The following is a 16932-nucleotide window of genomic DNA, read 5'->3' as shown; positions in this document are numbered from 1 at the left end:
CACATTCACACTCACCACATACGCTGCTGCTACTGTCTATTATCTATCCTGTTGCCTAGTCACTTTACCCCTACTTATATGTACACAGCTACGTCAATTCATTTGTACCCCTGGACATCAACTCGGTACTGGTACTCCCTGTATATAGTAAGGTTACTTTTACTCGTTATTCATTATTCACTGTGCATTTATTCTTTATCTTTAACTCTGCATTGTTGGAAAAGGACCCGTAAGTAAGCATTTCATTGTTAGTCTACACCTGTTGTTTACGACGCATGTGACAAATTTGATTTGATTTGATGACAAAAGACAGCAACATCTCTGCTTTTGAATTATCAGACCAGACCACAGTGGCATGCACTTGCCAATCCAATTTTAAAGCAAAGATAGAGATGGACAGACAAAAATAATGATAGAGAAAGGGGTGATGCCTGTGACAGCCTTCACCACGGCCCTAGGCGGCTTCAGGGCAGTGTCGCTGCACCTCCCCTGCAGTGTCAGATCTCAGCCAAGCGTCTCCTCGACTCTCTTATCACTGTGCCATGCTGTGACGGCCCACAGAACCCTATTGGTTCTTTCTGACAGGGTGCATCATTTGCAGTCGGAGCGTAGCAGCGGAGAAAACCCACGCAGACAGCTGTTCCGCACACACACACGCACGCACGCACACGCACACACACACGTGTTAATACATACAAACATACACGGAGACACACACACAGAAGTGCACACAGACTCACACACGCACCATGTGCAGACAGCCAGCTCTGATTGTGCCTCTTTGAGTCCAGATAACGAATAGGAAAGATGTGTTTGGGTAGCCCCCAGCACATTCTGATAAGGGCTGAATGAGGTGTTTCATGGTGGAAGAAATGGAACGAGGGAATGAGAGAAAAAAAGATAAATGTACTGTATGATTTATTTATTCGGAAGGTGTTGTGAAAGGAAAAGGAATGGAAATACTGTCTGATGTTTTTTTATATTACATGTCCTGTATACATCGCCTAGACTTTAGGATACGGACAAAACAGTGGCTGTGTTTAATGGAATCATCACACCTTCTACAGTAAGAATGTTTGGCCTTCTGCAACCTTCACACCACCACTGCGTGAAATTGAAATGTATGTCCCTGTTTTGTTGAATCCAAAAGTGAAGCTTTTCAAAAGTGTTTGATGCGGTCAAATACCAGAGAGTAGGCCTCACATTTAACATTTCAAACACACCTCTGTTAGAATTCTCAAAGGATTTCATTGCGATAGACACTCTAACAGAGAGAGAGAGCGAGAGACGTTCACTTATGCTTCTTAACTCTCCGTTGTAACGTTATTTCCTCCAGGCTTAACATAATTGTCACGTCTCCATATTTTGGTATGGTGTTGTCGTGGAAACCACTCAAAGCTGTGTTTAATCAGCTGGAAACATATGCCGGGTCGCGTTCGCTTGGGCGGGAGAGGGCACACACTCTTATGTGCGCATAATGAGGATACGAGAGCCTCTCACACATACACACACACACACATACACACAGAGAGATAAAGCCGCCAAAGTGTTTCACGTGGGACCCTTTTATCCCCCAGCTTCCCTTTAAACCTGAGACTAAAAGAGAGAGAGAGAGAGAGAGAGCGACAGAGAGAGAGAGAGACAGAGACAGAGAGAGACAGAGAGAGAGAGAGAGAGAGACAGAACGAGAGACAGAGATAGAGACAGAGACAGAGAGAGAGAGAGAGAGAGAGAGAGACAGAACGAGAGCGAGAGAGAGTGAGAGAGACAGAGAGAGAGAGACAGAACGAGAGAGAGAGAGACAGAATGAGAGAGAGAGAGACAGAATGAGAGAGAGAAAGAGAGAGAGAGAGAGAGACAGAGAGAGAGAGAGAGACAGACAGACAGACAGACAGACAAATGACTTTCACTCCTGTTCTCAAGTAGGCCTCTCATCATACATGCAATGGCTAATCTAGTCACGAGGCTTGAATTGCTGGCACATAGTGCCTGGTAACACAGTGCAACAAATTGAGACTTCAAAGTGGTGTGGTTAAAATCAAGGCGGGAGAGGGAGAGAGCCTGCTATAGCTGTATAAATGTTCTATCACATTGACCATATTATTTTTGGGAAGCCCAATTATTTATAGGTTTTGGCATATAACATTTATATGTTAAAATAATTTCAAAGATGCATACATTCAGATTTTCCCGAACTCACTCCTTTGTTAAAATCACTTGCGCTGTTTGAGCTTTTAAGTCCGCAATTGAGGGTGGAGGTTCTATGGTTTATGCTAGATGGTGATGGACTGAGAGATCAGCCAATTAAAACCAGCGGTTGTTTAATCCGCTCTTGCCATATACTTCCAGTCAAGTCCCGTTCTGAGGCGCTGTGAAACCAGACGGTTCAACAGAGAGCCGGCTGGTGGACAAGATTACGCGATGGCCTATATGGCCCTTCTATGGTTGGAGATCTTTGAGTTGCTGTTTTGGCTCAGTAATAAAAGCAGAGGCTCTTAATCTTAATAATAAAGGATGAACATGTTTCACCTTTACTATTTCAGCACCAGCTCCATCGGACCGGTTGTGCCGGTGTTCCATGTCACTGTGCATCTAGCTCTCTCAGTTTCAGAGAATTTTGAGGAATGGCCCCGAGGTAGAAACAAATTATCCTCCCTTGTTGTTGTTGACTTATTCAGTTATTCGGCCGTGTTGCAAATGGACCCGTTCTGCGCAAATGGAACCTTCAGTGCTGAATGATTAATTGTTAGAAGTCCTGGAAGGTTTTTTAGCTGCGAGGCTTTGGACAAGCTCCTCTGTCATCCACAGAATAGAGAATATGCCAGCGAATCTGGGATTTCAGCAATCATGAGGAAATGAAGTTGTAATTCGACATTGAAAAGTGTTTGGGAGTTCACACGCAAACATATATGTGATGATTTATAATCCACTAATGTCATTGGTAGCTAGGAAATATCTTGAGCTTGAAAAACTACCCCACAATTACAAGCTGCAGGTGTTACATATCAGCAGCAAGAGAACACCTCCAGGCAACAACCAGTTTAGGAGATGTTCTGACAATAATGGCAGGGTGCTTATTGCTTTTGTTTGTCATTTCCACTTTCATGACTTTGCTCCCATATTTAATTTGTGTTGTTGTTTTGATATTGTGATGCATTTGTGTCATTGCATGTGGCTTTAGTAAACCACACACACACCATTGCTTAAAGCAAAACATGTTTCTGATTATAGCACATTAACCTGCTGATCTGTTGGCTCTCAACTTGGCCAGGATACCCAGAAAGGTCTCTAGTACAGTGGGTCCTGCCAAGCATGCTCACAAACACACATACATGCACCCATGCTCACACACACACACACACACACACACACTTCACTCAAGAGCTCTAGGAACCAAATGTTTGTGTGTGTGTGTGTGTGTGTGTGTGTGTGTGTGTGTGTGTGTGTGTGTGTGTGTGTGTGTGTGTGTGTGTGTGTGTGTGTGTGTGTGTGTGTGTGTGTGTGTGTGTGTGTGTGTGTGTGTGTGCACATGTGCATGCACCAGCATAAGTATCTGTGTGTGTGTGTGCACGTTTGTTTGTGCACTGTGTTTCAGTGAGTCAGTCTTAACTTGCCCTAAGTTATGAACTGAAGACTGACACCAGGACACAAGAGGGTGGCGGTGTTGGTCTTGGTTGGACCCGCCCGGCTGCCACCCACAGTGTCAGGCCCTGTGGTGTTTCCAATGCGTCACTCAGTGCAGTGAGTGGAACCGATGCTCATTTGATTAATCTGGCTAGGGGGTAAATGAAAATCATTAACGAGTCTCCGCCGCCTCCTAGTGCAAGGCACAGGAGAAGTGATTTGAATTGCAATGGTGTGCAGTTGGACAAACTCTCTCCCAGGCTGTTTTGCCTACATGCTGATTTCTGAGTGAGTGGTTTTGTTTAGTTTTGTTTCTTAGTGTCAATTTGACTGAGCACTGAAAAATATGATATTAAAATTAAAATGTTAATACAATTTTTGTTTTTATTCATACGGGTAATATGTCAAATATACAAAGGACCTTAAGTCATGTTTATAGGCTGAATCTGTGACCTAGTGTTACTAAGTGACTAAGTCAAGTAATCAGTAAAGTAGTCCTGAGACAACCACATGCTACATAATGCATCCTTGGTTTTGTCAGAGAAAGATTGGAAAGAGCTCTTTTACTAAATGACAATAAATATTTATGAATGTTAAACTAGGCTAAGAGAGAGAGAGACAAATGTTCTATCACATTGTTCTATCACATTTACCATATATTTGAGAGAGCCTAAGAGCATGTGAGGGTGAACGGGCAAGAACAATAATGAGAGAGAGAGAGAGAGAGAGAGAGAGAGAGAGAGAGAGAGAGAGAGAGAAACCGTCTTGACTTGCACTGAGACTGCACTTGTGAAGATGGTAAATGACCTTTTAATGGTGTCAGACCGAGGCTCTGCATGTGTCCTCGTGCTCCTAGACCTTAGTGCTGCTTTTGATACCATCGATCACCACATTCTTTTGGAGAGATTGGAAACCCAAATTGGTCTACACGGACAAGTTCTGGCCTGGTTTAGATCTTATCTGTCGGAAAGATATCAGTTTGTCTCTGTGAATGGTTTGTCCCCTGTCGATGCAGAAAAAGTTGCATGGGGGGGGGGGGGGGCGATAAGCAACCTCAGTTGCTGGGTGGGGTGGGATGCATGCTTTCTCAGGTTTGGTAGTTGGGGTGGTGGGGCTAAGCGGGGAGGGAAACATGTTTGCCAGGTGGGGAGGGAGGATGCAGGCGGGTGGATGGGGACTGAGGGTGGAATGAATCTTTGAATGCATTTCTTTGATTCTTTTTGTACCTGTAACCCTCCCTCTGAAAAAAAATGACAAAATGAAATAAAAGTTGGTCACAAAAAAATTGATAGTCTCTTTTGTTTCTACGTGAAAGCCTTTACTAGACCCATGCTGCAGATCCAAAATTGATTATTTTGTCCAACCAGAGACCCTCGACTGTATCTGTAGGTCTCAACGCTCCATTGTTAACAGCTTTGGATAAAAGACTTGTTAGAGACCAGAGACAGATTCAAAACACACGCACACACACACACAGTGAATCTCTTTAAGTGTCAGTAGATAAAGAAGCATAGCTCAGTCTTCCAGCCATAACACTCGGTAACTGTATGGTTTGACTCCCTCTTTTAGGATGGGGAATCAGAACTATGCTGAAGTTGATAAGCCTTTCAGATGTATTCTATGATGTACAGTATATTAGTTTTACATTATGAATGATGTACAATTCTCTGATGTTTCATGTTCATGCTCAGACAGCTATTTTACGTGACAAAAATAAATGTTTAAAAATCTGATTGAGCTCTTAGAGTCCTCTTACACAGAGAAAAGAAAGTTGAACGACTAATTCATTCATTTATTTTTTAAGTTTAGTGGATCTAATCCTCCTTTTAGACAGACAACCCATCAAAATAAAAAGCTAATAGCCTAAAAAGGAGCTGTTCTTTATTCTAGATCCTCTTGTTTTGTGGAAGACACACTTCCAAGTAAAAAAAAAAATACCGAACCAAAAATTATTTTATTATAATCAACGGTTAACAGAAACTTGGCCTCGGTACGAAACAAGCTCATTGTTAGCGGGGGAGGCAGGCACAAAGACAAAGCTTTCGTGAACAATGCAAAAATGGCAGGAAATGCTCTGTGTCACTGCCTCCAACTAGCTAATCCCTCTCTGCTCTGAAAAAAAGACAGGCTAGCTCCCCAGGTGCTAGGATACGCACCTATTCTCCCTTTAATTGTCATGAAGCAAAGACACTCTCTCGTTTACACCCAATTGCATGGCTGCACCCTCTCTTTATCTCTCTCACTCTCTCTTTCTATTTCTCTCTCTCCCATGATTTATTAATGAGGGACATGCTTGTTTTACACACCACGTAGGAGCCATGTGGTGGAGCCCTGTGGGGCCCTGGGCCTGCCATGCCAAGCCAGCCTGTAATCTGCTTACAAACAGAGGACACAGGCTCGTTCGCCTCACCAATTACAGCTTACTCTCCAATCCTGGCATCATGGCTGGGTGTGGGTTGTGCTGGTTGGAAATCTTTTTATGATGTCCTTCAAAGAGGAGATAGAAGACAGTATCTGCTGTCAGCAGGTGACTCATGACCTGAGTGTGTGTCATGTGCATGATGTGACCAGTTGTAACTAGAGTAAAATCTCCCTGTATGGACGTCATGATGTGTTTAGTGTCGCTTTAAGAATGGAAAGAATGTTGTAGCTCGAGGCAAGGTCACCAGAGCTGCCAGGTAATATCAGCGTATATCATCTCTTAACTGACTGGGGTGGACAGTATGTCAACTGGACAACTTACAATGTACATGGCTATTTCAGGTACAAGCGGCATTTGACCAGTAATTCCACCTTATTCAGCCCGTCCCTGGTTAAAAGGATAGAGTGTACAATAGAGGGGATGTCTGGTGATTGACTGAGACGTACGTGACTGTAGCAAAGCTATTTTCCAAGCTGAAGAGTAGGGTCTTTGTCTACATCAACCAGCTGTCAATCAGACAGGCACCATGACCTCCTCTCCAGCGGACACCTCTCAGAACTGACTGTACAGATGTAGGATCTTCATTTTAAAAAAGCCAGTTAAGAACAAATTAATATTTACAATGACGGCCTACACCGGCCAAACCTGCATGACGCTGGGCCAATTGTGCGCCGCCGTATGGGACTCCCAATCATGGTCGATTTTGATACAGCCTGGAATTGAACCAGGGTGTCTGTAGTGATGCCTCTAGCTCTGAGATGTAGTGCCTAAGACCGCTGCGCCACTCAGGAGCCCCATTTTTCCACCCCGCTGCAAGAGAACTTTCCTGCAATGGAGAAAATGTCACATTTGTAGAGTATTTGAGGTTTAAAAAGGCTTCTGAAGTTTGTAATTTCCACTTTGACTGTTTGTGATTTCAGACTTGATTTCCCCTTACAATTTTTTTAATTAAATTCCATTAATTATAATCCACATACTAATTTACATTTCCTGTTGCTGCATTATTGTCCTGCTGTAGCAAACTGGCTAAAATTAAGATCCCACACCTGTATCAAAACACACACAGACAGAGAAACATTTTTATGTTTATTTGCATGAAAGAAAGCTATTTAGAGGTATATCAGTGTTTTGCTATTCATCTTTTATTTCTAGTCACACTGTGTATTCTAGTTGAAATTGTGCTCAGTTTTAAGTGGTTTCTGAAAGGACACTGGTGTTCGTCCTGAAATGAATTAGTAACTGGGCAATTACACAGTAAAGGAAACATTTACAAAAAAATGATTTAGTGCAGATGAGAGTTCCAAAAACTCTGGTAAAAATCTGCTCCAAATAAAGATTCAACATGTCTACAGAAAGACTGGGCTGTCAGCTATGACATGTCTGCAGAAATAATGGGCTGTCAGCTATGACATGTCTGCAGAAACAATGGGCTGTCAGATATGACATGTCTGATGAAACAATGGGCTGTCAGTTATGACATGTCTGCAGAAACAATGGGCTGTCAGATATGACATGTCTGCTGAAACAATGGGCTGTCAGTTATGACATGTCTGCAGAAACAATGGGCTGTCAGCTATGACATGTCTGCAGAAACAATGGGTTGTCAGTTATGACATGTCTGCAGAAACAATGGGCTGTCAGCTATGACATGTCTGCAGAAACAATGGGCTGTCAGCTATGACATGTCTGCAGAAACAATGGGCTGTCAGCTATGACATGTCTGCTGAAACAATGGGCTGTCAGATATGACATGTCTGCAGAAACAATGGGCTGTCAGCTATGACATGTCTGCAGAAACAATGGGCTGTCAGCTATGACATGGTACCTTGAATTTGAAAAAATATATTTTGGTTATTGAACTACCGTAACTGAAGTATATGTACACCTGGTAACATTACTACGGTGACAGAATTTCGTCATGGGTCCCTGATCTGTATAATTATGGATATTGTAATATTTGTGTTGTGGAGAAATTACCAGGCAGGAGACGAGAGTACAGTCAGTCTCGTTTAGTCAAAACCCCTCGTCCTCTACAGCACCCACCTGGCACAATAGTGAGCATGTTCATTTCCTATTAGGTGTAGAAATGTAACATTGCCGTAATACATTACTGCTTAGTAACAGAATAGTAACTCATATAAACAGATGTAGATCACAGATACTACACTCCTCCCCCATAGTGTTTAACTCCCAGAGGACAAGGTAAATACTTTAGGGAACAACTAATGCAATATCTGAACAATGCATTCTTAAACATTTTTAACTACTGTACTTTTCAAAGCCCAGCACAAATCCAGGGGATTTTTCTGCCCTAAGATGGAATTTGTGTCCTAATAACTAACCCAGCTAATGTCCTTTTTCTTTCCTTTTATCTAGGACAAAATAAAGTGTTTGTTTGTTTTACTGTCTGTTACCTCCTGAAACAGCTCAACTCACAGGTCAAGCTTTTGAGGTGCCCTTCGCTGTCAAATAGGATATCTCCGCTCCTCCTGGGCTTCCGGTGGTGGGCCAGGTTCGGTTGGAAGGTCAGGCTCTGTCTCTCCCGTTCATCCACAGTCAGGAGAATAGTCCTGGGGGTCGTTATTGTTCTTGTTCTCTCGGCATGTCTCTGCTGGCGCGTTGGACTGTAGCAGATGATCCACATGAAAGTTGGCATGGCGATGACCAATTTGGACTTGGTAAGTCAAAGGTCCTCTACGTTGCAAGATCACACCTGAGTTGCTCAGGCGCTTGGGGTGTCTGAAGACACGTACCATCACCCTCTCTCCCTCTTTGAATTATCTGACAGTCTTTGAGTGTCTGTCATGAGCTTTCTTCTGCTGTAGCTGGTGCTTTGCCATAGTGCTTGACAAGTCTGGTTTCAACAATGTCAGGCGGGTACGTTGTTGGCGTTTCAGAAACAGTTCAGCTGGTGTACATTCCGTTACTGTGTGTGGTGTGTTACGGTTAGTAAACAGGAACCGGGGAAGCCTTTGGTGGGTGGGCACAGACTGAACCTCGAGTCTAGTTCAGGCCTTCTTAAAGGTTTGCACGCCTCTCTCCGCTGCTCCGTTTGATGCCGGACGGTAAGTTGGTGACAGCATGTGCCTTACCCGTTGTTCTTGAGAAACATTTAAAAATTGTTTGACGTGAAAAGAGGGCCTTTGTCCAATATGAGCTCCATGACTAGTCCAAAAGATGCGAACAGGTGTCTGAGAAGATTGATGGTCTTCTCAGCTGTGGTCAGTTGAGTAGGGAACACTTCCATCCACTTGGAATGGACATCGACGACAACAAGGAAATGTTTCTTGTCAATCTCGGCGTAATCCACATGGATGCATTCCCATGGTGTAGCAGACCATGACCATGGATGAAGAGGTGCAGCAGCAGGCTTGTTGCGAACAGCTTCACAAGGTGAGCAGTAGCCTACATGCTGTTGAATGTCCTGATCCAGTCCAGACCACCACAGATAACTGTGGGTGAGTGCTTTCATTCGAGTGATCCCTGGATGTCCCTCATGCAGGTCAGATGGCAATCTCCTTTGGAATTTGCGAGGTACCACCACCTTTGATCCCCACAGAACACATCCTTGATCAGTGGACAACTGGTCTTTCTTGTCGATGAATGGACGAAGGTTATCGTAATTTACGATGGTTGGCCTGGTCTGTCAACAGTTGGAACTTCCTTCTGTAGAGCAATTCCACTTTGTATCGGCCTGCAGCAGTTGGTGAAGCGGATGCAACAATGTGGACAAGTTTGACACCACCTTACTGTTGGTTGGGTGCAGGTCTTGTGCATCAATCTTGTATCCGAGATACTGAACTGAGTCCTGGAGGAACTCACACTTGCTGCGTTTCATTCTCACTCCGTATTTCTCCAGTCTTGACATCACTTTGTCCAGCACTACAAGGTGCTCTCCAGTGGTTGGTGCTGACACGAGGATGTCGTCCATGAAGCACACAACATTGTCTATACTATCCAAGATCTGATCCATTGTGTGTTGGAATATCGCTGGAGCTGTCAAGATTCAATAGGCCAAGCGATTTAATCTGAATAGCCCCTTGTGTGTACTGATGGTAAGATAATGTTCTGACTCCAGATCCAGCTTCAGTCGCTGATAAGCGAATGCCATGTCCAACTTACTGAAAACCTTCCCCCCCAGCTAGAGTGGCAAACAGATCTTCAGCGTTTGGAAGGGGATATTCCTCTGGTAGTATGCAGCGATTTACTGTGACCTTGTAGTCCCTGCACATTCTGACGGTCTTGTCTTTCTTTGGGGCTACAACGATCGGAGCGGCCCAGTCGCTCCTCTCTACTTTCATGATGATGTTATTCTTCTGTAGGCGGTCGTGGTTCGTGAAAGATAGGCTTGGTTCCTTCTTGCACTCTGACTTTTGTTGTGAAGTCTTGTATTTCGCCGTAGCCATCTTTGAAAAGTTCTTTGTGCTTCTCCAGCATGTTAGTGAGTGTAGCCTGACTCACTGGATTGTCATTTCTCAACTTGATCTTTTGTAGCCAGTTTCTGCCTAGCAAGGCTGATTTTTCTCCTTTAACAATGACAAGCGGTAGCGTCCACTCTGTCCCCTCATTCCGGAGTGGTACCTGGATCTGCCCTAACACAGGAATAGTGTCACCAGTGTGTGAAGAAAGGCGGATGGACGCTGGCTGAAGAGGGCACTCTTTCAGTTTTTCTTTGTAGAGTCTCTCTGGAACCAGAGATACAGACGCTCAAGTGTCCAGCTACATTTGTACTGGTTTTCCAGCAAACTCCATGCTAAGATAGATTCCATCTTTTTGTTGTTGAGCTGTGTACACTGTGAACAGTTCCAATACTGTTTCAGTTGTACCTTCCTCTTCGTGTGCTGTGTCTGACACGTTGTGCCCTCTTGCTCTTCCAACCTTTCCACAATTGTGGCACTTTTCATTTTGGAATCGACATTCACTGTGCTGATGATTATCTCCCCCACATCTGTAACAACTGGCCTTAGACCTTTGTGATGTGGGCTGCTTTGTTGTTGTGTAACCTTGAGGACGGGACTGAGAAAAGTGTGACAGTGAGCCTTTTCCACCACATGCATCACTGACCATGTGAACACCTTTCTGACGTTCTGCATGTCCCGATAGCTCAATAGTATCCCTGTGGGCAAGCTCGAGTCCAAGTTCGATATCACAGGCTTTCTTAAGGTCAGGTCCTTCTTTGACAGAAGCCTGTGATATGCTTCACCTGTGAGACCACATACAAACTTGTCTCGGAGAGCGTCATCAAGAAATTGTGCAAACTCACATGTACTTGCCTGCCTTTTCAAAGCAAGGATGTAGTCAGCCACAGTTTCCCTTTGACTCTGGTGACATTGGTAATATCTGAAACGTTTTGCAATGAGAATTGGCTTAGGCTTGAAATGCCTTGAAAGAGTTTCAGTCAGTTCTGCATAGGTCAACTCCACTGCTTTTATTGGTTCAATGAGACCTTTCAGCAATCTATACTCAGTTGGACCCAAAACACTGAGAAATACGTCTGCTTTCTTTTCATCTTTGATTTCATTTTCAGCCAGCCAATGCTCAAAACGCTCTAAATAGGAATCAAAATCCTCTTTTGTAGCCTCAAAAACTCTGGTACTCAACCAATGGTTGCCATTTTCACAGTTAATTATTCAGTTTCCTTATTCCTTGTATTCCTTAATTTTCATCTAATTCTTCACTTTCTTCATTTCAGAAGTGTCTGCAATTACTTAATTCACTGCACTCATGTGTAAAAATTAACACATTTCTTACTTTTTTTTGTTGTACATTATTTCTCCACTGAGATTGCCTAATGACAGTTTTTTTTACTTAACCTCCAGAGGGCAGTGTCACCATTCTGGACTCCAATAGGCTTGCTACTTGGCAGTTCCTGAAAACTGTACCAGCTAGCAGTAATTAGCCTTTTCTACTGGCAAAAAAAAATACAAAATAACTGACGATTTACATAATTATTTTTGAGTTTCATTACTAACGAGTTTTAATTACGAGTTTTAATCACTTAATGATTCATAAACCAATTTGATATCAGTAAAATCACCATTACTTATTACTTCTGGGAACTTTCATGAGAGAGAGAAATTTGAAAATATCTGTAAAATACAGGATGTTGGATTTTGGTAATGGAATTACTGTCACATGGGCTGACGCTGGAGAGACGAAGCGGGTACAGGGAGTCAAACATTTAATGAATAACGGACATGGAACGAGACAGGAACAGCGTCAGTATACGAGTAAACACAGACAAAAAACTACAAATGCATCAGCAGGGAACAGAGCAGGAAACTGACAAATATAGGGGAGGTAATAAACAGATGATAAGTGAGTCCAGGTGAGTCCAATATCGCTGAAGCGCGTGACGATGGAAGGCAGGTGTGCGTAATTGACGGCAGGAGTGCATGATGCAGGGCAGCTTGGCGCCCTCAAGCTCCAGGGGAGGGAAGAGTGGGAGCAGACGTGACAATTGCAAGGCACATATTTCTTAAACAATTTCTCCAAAATTAAATATAATATTTGATATTTGTTGGTAGGGGTCTTTACATCCACATTATTGTGTTTTGATGTATTCCTGATACCTTTTAAGACTTTTCCTGGTATATGTTTTTCCAGAAATCAAAGCCTTTACTTATACCAAATTTTTAAGATTTAAAATGGTTGAAAAAAGTATTCGGAAAGCATTCAAACCCCTTGACTTTTTCCACATTTGTTACGTTAAAGCCTTATTCGACAATTGATTAGATCGTTTTTTCCCCTCATCAATCTACACATAAAACCCCATAGTGACAACGCAAAACCGTGTTTTAATAAATTTTTGCAATAAAATAAATATATATATATCACATTTAAGTAAGTACTCAGACCCTATACTCAGTACTTTATCTTCTTGGGTATGACGCTACAAGCTTGGCACACCTGTATTTGGGGAGTTTTTCCCATTCTTCTCTGCAGATCCTGTCAAGGTTGGATGGGAGCGCTGCTGCACAGCTATTTTCAGATCTCTCCAGAGTTAGATTGGGTTCAAGTCCGGGCTCTGGCTGGGCCACTCAGAGACTTGTCCCGAAGCCACTCCTGCGTTGTCTTGGCTGTGTGCTTACGGTTATTGTCCTGCTGGAAGGTGAACCTTCACCCCAGTCTGAGGTCCAGAGTGCTCTGGAGCCGGTTTTCATCAAGCATCTCTCTGTACTTTGCTTTGTCAATATTTTCCTCAATCCTGACTAGTCTCCCAGTCTCTGCCACTGAAAAACATCCCCACAATATGATGCTGCCACCACCATGCTTCACCGTAAGGATGGTGCTATGTTTCCTCCAGACGTGACACTCGGCATTCAGGCCAAGGTGTTCAATGTTGGTTTCAGCAGACCAGAGAATCTTGTTTCTCATGGTCTGAGAGTCTTTAGGTGCCTATTGGCAAACTCCAAGCGGGCTGTCATGTGCCTTTTACTAAGGAGTGGCTTCCTTCTGGCCACTCTACCATAAAGGCCTAATTGGTGGGGTGCTGCAGAGATGGTTGTCTTTCTGGAATGTTTTCCCATCTTCACAGAGGAATTCTAGAGCTCTGTCAGAGTGACCATCGGGTTCTTGGTCACCTCCCGGACCAAGGTCCTTCTCCCCCGATTGCTCAGTTTGGGCTGGGCGGCCAGATCTGGCAAGAATCTTGGTGGTTCCACACTTCTTCCATTTAAGAATGATGGAGGCCACTCTCTTCTTGGGGACCTTCAATGCTGCATAATGTTTTTGGTAACCTTCCCCAGATCTGTGCCTCGACACAATCCTGTCTCAGAGCTCTACAGACAATTCCTTTGACCTCATGGCTTGGTTTTTGCTCTGACATGCACTGTCAACTGTGGGAACTTCAATAGGCAGGTGTGTCCCTTTCCAGATCATGCCCAATCAGCTGAATTTACCACAGGTGTACTCCAATCAAGTTCTAGAAACATCTCAAGGATGATCAATGGAAACAGGATGCACCTGAGCTCAGTACTTTCCGAATGCACTGTATGCCTTCATTGCCCAAAATATAAGTCCTTAGCATTCATTTGACACACAGTTTGGAATGCTCTTATGAACTTCACATGTTGGTGCTCATGGGTCCTTTTCGATTGAAATGCCCAACAGTTGGTCAACTAGGAGGATACACAAAAGTTCCTTCCAGTAGGGTTTTCATGAGAACAATCAAAAAGAAAGAAGTATATATGATGGCTATGGCATAGCCTTAGCACCTCGTTATCATATCTGAAAAATATTTCACATTCCCACACAAGTCTTGATTCCCAAAATTGATAGCTCCTTCCAGCAAAGGAATGCTAATGTTGTAAACATGAACATTCTTGTTGTTTAATATTTTACTGCCTACTGCTGGTGTAAATATGTTTAATAAAACATAGTGTCATTGCGGCACTGATTAGTGACACTAGAAAGTTAATAGATTCATTTTCAGTTTGCATAGCTACACAGACAGATATCCATGTCACCTTTTCATGAGGGGTTTCCTCACTTGATGACATGTTGTCAATAAAACATTGATTTAGATTACATTATTCATGACTCTTTTGGAGTAGGAATCATTACCAAGACTTTTTGCAAGCTTTGAGTACCACTCAATGGGATGGAAATGATTCCTTGTGAATATCTGATGAGTGTCGCAGCCTTTTCTCTGTCAGCCCATTCATATCCATATTGACGAATGGGAGTGGCCGAAAGTAGCCACAATAACAATCCGCTCTATAATCCACTCTATGGCTTCCACTAGACTAGAATTACACAATATATCTAAATACTGTATAGATCAATATACTGTATTTCCATCTATGTAGCTACAGTATGTATCTCATTTAGTTCACAGGGACAATTCACCATAAAATGCATACTGTACAAACTGCTAAATGCTGTGACTACCTATCCGTTGATCCTGAGCAGGCTAAGAGATAAACTAGCGTAGCATCAACAACAACTATCAGACAGGGAGAAGACACCGACGTCAAAAACAATACCTGTGCCAGTAGGAGGCCCAAATCCTCTCAGATGTAAAACTGCTTTCATCCAGAAGCCTGAAAGTCTTTGTAGAAAGTGGGTCAGGAAAAAATTCTCAACCTACTGATGCCAAGAAGTTATAATTGGGGCTTGGCGCATCGAACATTTCTTGACATTTTGACAGGGAACAATGTAAAGGCATTATATATAAGCCTACATTTTTCTATAGGTATTTTTTGCAGTGTCTAATGCTAGTACATGGTCATACAATGTTGAAATAACTTATCCTATGGTCTCTTCCATCATGTCACTAAACCAGCTTACTGTACCTGTACTTCGAACTGAAAGAGAACATATTATTACTCAGTAATGTGCTTCTCTTGCCTGTGTGCATGTGTGTATGTTTTCCCATGGCCTCAGCCCACTGCAATAATCCTGGCTGAGACTGTTGTACAGCAGCCCCGTCCTCTGTCTCTCTCTGTCCTGGGGTGGCATCTGTCTGAGGCTGATATGCTGCACAGAGAAGGAGCCTCTCAGGCTGTTTTCATTCGCACTCTGGACACTACTCCCTCTTGTCTGCCTGCCTCCCTGCCTGCCTGGGTTTCTAGCTGAGATGTAGAGTGGGTAGAGAGAGAGAGAGAGAAAGAGAGAGAGAGAGAGAGAGAGAGAGAGAGAGAGAGAGACAGACAGAGAGAGAGAGAGAGAGAGAGAGAAGCTGTGATCGTGTATGCATATATGAAGGGTAGGCTTTTACTGTTATATACAGTAGTACTATAATGTGTGTGTGTATGCATGTTTATTTGTATTAATTGCTATCCCGCACCAACCTTTGAGGTCAACATAAGTGGATATTTAAAACATCTAACATGACGTGTGCCAATTGTGCAATCAGAAACATTTCATACCAAATAGCTGTATGAATATTCAAACATATTACCTCTGAACATGTCCCCATCCAATTTGATTTGCATAGTCTTTCTGCATTGAGCCACGTGTGGGTATGTTTCCAAGTAATAACAATAACAGATGATGTTCAGTATCCCTATCGGGTGATTACATCTACAATGATGAGCATTTAAAGGGCAAATGGCTTTATGCAACACTGGGCTCTGTGGACACACTGGGGCTCTGAGCATCCACTCAAAAGTGGTTTGGCACGCAGCTGCAGGCAGTACTGTGCTGATTGTCTGTTTATGTGTGTGTGAAAGCCAGTGTTTAAATTAGTTGCTGTTGTCAATAGGTCTGTGATCAGGGAAATAGTCAAATAAAACGTAAACATAACATAAATCAAACCATTGTTTAGCTTTGAGTTATAATTCAGCCCTTGAGGGCCTCCCGAGTGGTGCGGGGTTCTAAGGCATTGCATCGCAGTGCTAGCTGTGCCTCTAGAGATTCTAGGTTCGAGCTCTGTTGCAGCAGGCCGTGACCGGGTGACCCATGGGGCAGCGCACATTTGGCCCAGCGTCGTCTGTGTTAGGGGAGAATTTGGCCGGCATGGATGTCCTTGTCCCATTGCGCACTAGCGACTCCTGTGGTGGGCCGGGTGCAGTGCATGCTGACACACTCGCCAGGTGTACAGTGTTTCCTCCAACACAATTGGTGCAGCTGGCTTCCGGGTTAAGTGGGCATTGTGTCAAGAAGCAGTGCGGCTTGGTTGGGTTGTGTTTCGGAGAACGCACGGCTCTCGACCTTCGCCTCTCCCGAGTCCGTATGGGAGTTGCAGCAATGAGACAAGATTATAACTACCAATTGGATACCACGAAAAAGGGGTAATTTAGCCCTTGTGTTTTACTATAGACTGAGCAAGTACAGAACGATTCCTTTTTTTTTTAACATAATAATTCACAACTCTGAATTATATTTAGAGCCAGAATCAAAACATTTGAAAGGTCTTTCAAGATAATTATAAACCACATTAA

The 16932-nt window shown here is 43.3% G+C and overlaps 1 protein-coding gene across 1 annotated transcript in view; it reads left to right on the top strand.

Annotated features, from left to right (window-relative positions):
* The first annotated feature begins 3837 nt into the window (after window positions 1-3837).
* LOC110508789 (zonadhesin-like) overlaps window positions 3838-16932 on the top strand; it is a 67883-nt gene continuing 54788 nt past the window's right edge. Inside the window, exon 1 of the mRNA XM_036966784.1 lies at window positions 3838-3912. The gene's annotated coding sequence lies outside the window, so the exon portion shown is untranslated. The remainder of the gene's footprint in view (window positions 3913-16932) is intronic.

The sequence above is a fragment of the Oncorhynchus mykiss genome, chromosome 28 (assembly GCF_013265735.2).
Source record: "Oncorhynchus mykiss isolate Arlee chromosome 28, USDA_OmykA_1.1, whole genome shotgun sequence".
In the NCBI taxonomy this organism is placed as follows: domain Eukaryota; kingdom Metazoa; phylum Chordata; class Actinopteri; order Salmoniformes; family Salmonidae; genus Oncorhynchus; species Oncorhynchus mykiss.
This window is presented reverse-complemented; position numbering and strand designations above follow the sequence as displayed.